Genomic DNA, 6,231 nt, shown 5'->3' with positions numbered 1-6,231 from the left:
ATCCTCTGAACCCCAATAGAGTAAACAATGCTCCAGAAGGGCCCCAACAGCGACCAGCTCGCCCCATTGGCACTTATGACCGCCCCAACATCCATGGTCCTAGACTTGGAATCCGAGCACCAGCTGTGGCTGCTAACAACTTTGAGATCAAGTCAGGACTGCTAAACTGCATAGAGAACAACAAGTATCATGGTCTGGCTGTGGAGGACCCATTTGATCACTTGGATAAGTTCGACAGCTATTGTGGTATGTCAAAGACTAATGGTGTGTCAGAGGATGCCTTAAAGCTCAAGCTATTCCCTTTCTCTTTGGGGGATAAGGCACGTCAGTGGGAGAAGTCTCTACCAAGTGACTCCATCACCACTTGGGAAGACTGCAAAAGGGCATTCTTGGAGAAGTTCTTCTCTACCTCAAGAACTGCTAAGTTGAGGAATGAGATCTCCAGCTTCCAACAGAAGAACTTGGAAGGATTCAGTGAAGCTTGGGAGAGATTCAATGGTTACCAAGCTCAGTGCCCACACCATGGATTCTCTAAGGAGAGCTTGCTGAGCACATTCTACAGAGGTGCTCTTCCTAAGTACAGAGCCAGACTGGATACAGCTAGCAATGGGTTCTTTTTGGGGAGAACTGAGGTAGAGGCAGAGGCTCTGGTTGACAACATGGTTAAAAGTGATGCAGTCTACAGTGGAGACCATGACAGAAGCAGCAGAGGTGATGACAATCAAACAAGGAATGAGATAAAGGCTCTTCAGGAGAAGATTGACAAACTCATTGCTGATAAGGCCACACAAGCGCAGGTGAACTTTGTTGGCAACCCAAGCCAGGAGATACCTCCTACTGTCAATGAGGTTGAGGGTTTGGAAGGGCAAGAAGAATTGTGTTTCATCAACAGTAATGGTAGCTGGTACAAGAAGGAACCCAACTTTCAGTACAACAACTACCAACATAAGCCCTATTCAAACAACCAGCAGAGTGGTTATCAGCCTCGAAACAACCAGCAGAGCAACTATCAGCCTCAGCAAAACTCCTCTCCTAGCTCTTCTGCTCCTCAAGAGAGCAGCACTGATGCCTTGCTGAAACAGATCTTGGAGTCTCAGACTAGAAGTGAGAAGCATGTTGGCTATGAGCTGAAGAATCTCCACTCCAAGATCGATGGAAGCTACAATGAGCTCAACAACAAATTCTCCAACCTTGCTTCTTCTGTCAAGAATTTGGAGAATCAGTTTGCTTCCATGAGCTCCCACCAGAACCGCCAGCAAGGATCTCTACCTGGAAAGTCAGATCAAAACCCCAAGGAAGCAAAAGCTGTCACACTTAGGAGTGGTAAGCAGTTGACTCATGTAACCCTCACCAAGGATGCTGAGAAACAAGGTGAGGAGGTGGCCATCAACCTGGATGATGAAGTGGTCATTGTTGATGAGAAGACAGATGCTGAGATCTTGGAGAAGATTGTGAAAGCTAAGGGTAAAGGAAAGGTTGGAGAAGAGAAGAAAACAACAAAAGATGGTGAATCTGCTGCTCCAGCAAGTGAGAGCTCTCCTGTCCCTCCTCCCTATGAACCCAAGCTTCCATTCCCTGGTAGATTCAAGAAGCAGCTGAGTGAAGCTCAGGTTACAATGCCCATCATTGATGCTTTCATGCTGATCCCTCAATACAGCAAGTTCCTAAAAGATGTTGTAGCTGCTAAGAAGAAGGAGATGGAGGGCATGATGGTTCTGAGTCATGAGTGCAATGCCATCATTCAGAGGCTTGATGCTCCAGAGAAGTTAGAGGATCCAGGATGCTTCACACTACCTTGTGCTCTTGGACCTATGGTGTTTGAGAAGTGTCTCTGCGATTTAGGAGCTAGTGTCAGCTTGATGCCTTTGTCTATGGCAAAGAAGCTTGGATTCACTCAGTACAAGAAGTGTAGACTCTCTCTGGTGTTGGCTGATCGTTCAGTGAAGTACCCTGTGGGTATCCTAGAGAACCTCCCTGTGAAGATTGGAAGGTATGAGATACCTACAGACTTTGTGGTGCTTGAGATGGGTGAGGAGGCTCAAGACCCATTGATTCTTGGAAGGCCATTCTTAGCTACTGCAGGAGCTATTGTGAATGTGAAAGAAGGGAAGATTGACCTCCATTTGGGCAAGGAGAACATCCTCCACTTTGACATCAAGGAGAAAATGAGGAACCCCACTGTATTTGGACAAGCCTTCACCATTGAAGAGATGAATCCTCCTCCTGCTGATGATCACTTTGATGAGCTACCACCTGAGGAAGATGGGGTGTCAACTCCACTTTCTGCACCTATTCCAGCCTGATCCAAAGGAGGCAAAGTCAAGCTAGAGACTTAAAACAAGCTCACTTGGAGGAAGTCCCATGAGTATCCTTGTATATATTGCATTAGTATTTGCATTATCATTTTATTGCATAAATTAATGGGAGAGTGAAGTTGTGTGCAGGTATTGAGCAGAAAGTCAGACACCAGAGCGATCTCATCGCAGCGACACCTCTAGGTCGCTCCACCTGGGAGCGACATGTCTAGAGCGAGATGCCGAGGTCGCTCGCGTCACATGCGAGTGGAAACACAGAAACTGACCGTGGAGCGAGGTCTCCGCAGCGACGTCACGAGGTCGCTCCAGCTGGGAGCGACCTGCCGCAGCGACCCTTCCACCTCGCTCCCGTCTTAGGTAACTGGAAACCTCCCTTCTCCCAGTTTTTCTTTGCATTTTAGAATTTCATTGGGTACCTCACTTGTTGGGCCCAAATATGACCCCCTAGCTAATGATATACAATAAGAAATGATAACGGGCCGCGAAAGGCCCATCATGAATTCAATCTTCAAAAACAGCTAAGTCAGATCCGGAGGCTGTGAGCTGGAGATGTTCATCAGAGAGGTCAAGGAAAAGAGGCAGCTCGTTGACAAGTAAACAGGCGCAGGACCCGGTCAAAGAGGTAGCTCGTGGACAAATAAATAGGCGCAGGACCCGGTCAAAGGGGAGCTGTTACAAATCACTCAAATCACGGAGGAAATCTCGGGAACCAGTTGGTAGCGACCAAAAGAGGCCTGAGGCTATTTAAAGAAGACATCAAACAATGATCATTGGAACCACAATTCAACTTCTTACGCAGAAGCTCTCAAAATACTTTACTTTCTTTGTAAACGCTATAAACATTCCTTGTAACCATTCTTTACCCAAATCATCAATAAAATCATCATTCATTCTATAAGTTCTTACGGGATTCAGCCCACGTTATCTTTCCCTAACCTTTTCCTAAATCTTAACCTGACCTAAAATCAGGAGGTGAGTTTTAATCCCTCACAATTGGCGCCGTCTGTGGGGACGAAACAATACTCTAACTTGAGGATGAATCCTACCGATCAGACAACAACCCCGTCTGACCTTAACCTCCCGATCCAGAGCGATGGCTCACCGAACGACGGAGGCTCTAGCCTCGTAATCACAGAGCCTCAACGTGGCGACCACCGATCTGAGCAACAGCTTCCGGTTGATGCTCGAACGAGCCAAACTACAACCGGAGTTATTAACCCGAGATCATCGGAGAATCCTCAGCAGCAAGCCATTCGGAATCAAACGGAGGCTCAGCTCTCTGAGATCCGCCAAATGATGATACAATTAGTGGACAAAGCTCAGGAAAGTGAGCGCACGATACATCAGTTGACTATACGTCAACAACGATTTGAAGAGATAACCAGATCTCTAAACGCAACAACCCAACCATCGCAACGTCAAGCTCCGGGGGTCATCTTTCATGATCGATTAACCGATCCCTCATTCCCCCGAGCACGTTTAAACTTTTCCCCGGATAGCACTACCCCGGGAGGACACGAATCTGCTTTCCAGACACCTCATTCTGGGACAGCTCCCGTGTTCAATCCACCTAACGCCAGTGTTATGGGAAGTAACATGGCGACAACTAGTTCCACACCCAGTCAGGTCGCTGACAGGAGTACTCGCTTACCTCCTCCGCCGCCTGATCCTAGGTCCGGAGCAGGAATATCCCTCCCATCTGGGGGCAGAACGTCAGCTTCGGTTTACCAAACTAGAAACTCGATCCCGAATGGGGATGGTTATCAAAGGATAGATCCCGATAACCCAAGAAATGCCGAGCGATTTAGCCCATCAACCGCATGGGAGAATGAGCCAACTCGACCACGGCAGGAACCTACCCGTCGGGTACCTGCGAACGATCCAAACGTCCTTCCGTTTGAAGGACCTGAAGCTATCCGTAGATATATGGAGCGAACTCACGCAGCCCTCCAGAAATTGGGAACTCAAGTCCATAAAGCTGCGAGTTCAGCTCCCGAAATCGATTAGCTTACTCGAGGAAACCCGTGGAACTCCATTCACAGACAAAATTGCCAGCTATCACATAAGAGATACCCGAAAAATACGAATTCCTGAGTATGATGGGACCTCCGACCCGAAAGCCTATCTGAGAGCTTTCCGATTGGCAATTGTTAAAGCCCATTTCACACAAGAAGAATGTGAAGCAGGTTACTGTAGGACATTCGCCGAAAATTGGTCGGGACAGCCCTCGAGTGGTTCTCCGGTCTTGAGCCAGCCTCCATAGACAATTTGATCAATTAACCAACGCCTTCATGAAGCAATACTCAACCCATATCCGGAAGCAAGCCTCTGAGGCCGACCTTTGGAAGGTCAGTCAAGGAATGGGAGACTCACTACGAGTCTACATTGAGAAATTAAGGGCAATAAGAACCAAGCTCTCGAATCCTAACGACCTAATCGCCATCGAGGCCCTTAGGAGAGGTCTGATCTATAAATCGAAATTCTGGTCGAACTAACACTCAATGCTCCTCCAACTATCGATGACGCTCTTCATAGAGCCACCAAATATATTACTTTGGAGGAGGAGACAGCTGCACTGGATAAGCTCCACAAGAAACCTCAGAATCATCCTAAAGGTGACTCCTCTGAGACTAGGGGACCTCATAAGAGGGTAACCCTCGAAATAGTCAGACTCAGGGAGAACATTCCTACGCAATCGAGGAAGACAAGGAAGAGAAACCTGTTGCTGCAGCAAACAAAACTCCCTGGTCAAAAGGCTTCGATAAAGGCAAACGTTGCTCTTATCACGATCGTGAAGGACACTCAACCGAAAGAGTGTTGGGACCTCCAACGCCAGCTGGCAGCTAAATTCGCAGCTGGAGAAATAAAGGGCGTGGACCTTAAAAAGCCACCACCTTATCAGAAAAGAGGTTCCAGGGACACTTCCCCTAAACGCGAGAGGTCACCTGAGAAGGAGACCGATTCGCCACCTCCAGCTCCAAGAAAAGAGTCGAATGATTCTTGGGAAATTCCCCCAAGGAAAAAGTTTACAAGTCGAAGCTCTCTTGAGCAAACCGTCCCCTCAATCGAGCCCGACTCGCGGGTGGACTGTATCCTTGGAGGATCAGACATATGTCAAGACTCCGTCAATTCCATTAAGAATCACGTGCGGAAGGCTGTATCTAATACTGGACCTAAGCCTCCTAACCCTGAATCCAATTATAAGATTTCTTTCTGGGAAAGCGAGACCTCAACCTTGACAGACCTCACGATGATGCGTTGATCGTCACCTTGAACATCGCAGGATACGAGGTTCCTAAGCTCATGATAGACACAGGAAGCTCTGTCGACCTCATTTTCTATAATACCCTAAAAGGGATGAAAATAGACGACTACGAAATTATTGGCCAAAAAGCTAACCTCGTAGGCTTCTCCGGAGAAACAGCTACCTCATTGGGAACTATCAAGCTCCCAGTCATAGCTGGCGGAATAATGAAAATGACCAACTTAGTAGTCATCGATAGACCTTCCCCGTTCCACGCGATTTTGGGAAGACCTTGGATCCACAAAATGAAGGCAGTAGCCTCAACGTACCATCAGTGCGTAAAATTTCCAACACCCGAAGGATAGCTACCGTACATGGTAGCCAGAAGATATCCAGGATCTGCTATTTGGGAGGATTCGAAAGTCCTCAAAAAGATCCCCCCAATAGCAATTACAGATCCAGGAAGGTCGCGAAATGCCAACAAAATATTCGAGGTCCCCCCAGGAACCTAACCGAAAAAGTTTGCATCGACGACTCAGATCCTGAAAAACAGAAGTGAGCATTCGGGTCCGAGCTACCTCTTGAGACAAAAAAGGAGCTCATCGATTTTTGAAAAAGCAATGTCAAAACTTTTGCATGGTCCAATCAATGACATGAAAGGAATAGATCCGA

At 47.4% G+C, this 6,231-nt stretch overlaps 1 non-coding gene across 1 annotated transcript; it reads right to left on the bottom strand.

The window, feature by feature from the left end:
- Positions 1-422: 422 nt before the first annotated feature.
- Positions 423-529, bottom strand: LOC130512099 (small nucleolar RNA R71). Its single transcript, XR_008945660.1, has one exon. It is a non-coding gene; the product is annotated as a small nucleolar RNA R71 (small nucleolar RNA).
- Positions 530-6,231: the final 5,702 nt, after the last annotated feature.

This window comes from Raphanus sativus, chromosome 4 (genome assembly GCF_000801105.2).
Source record: "Raphanus sativus cultivar WK10039 chromosome 4, ASM80110v3, whole genome shotgun sequence".
In the NCBI taxonomy this organism is placed as follows: domain Eukaryota; kingdom Viridiplantae; phylum Streptophyta; class Magnoliopsida; order Brassicales; family Brassicaceae; genus Raphanus; species Raphanus sativus.
The sequence above is the reverse complement of the archived record's forward strand: the minus strand, read 5'-3'. Positions and strand labels throughout refer to the sequence as shown.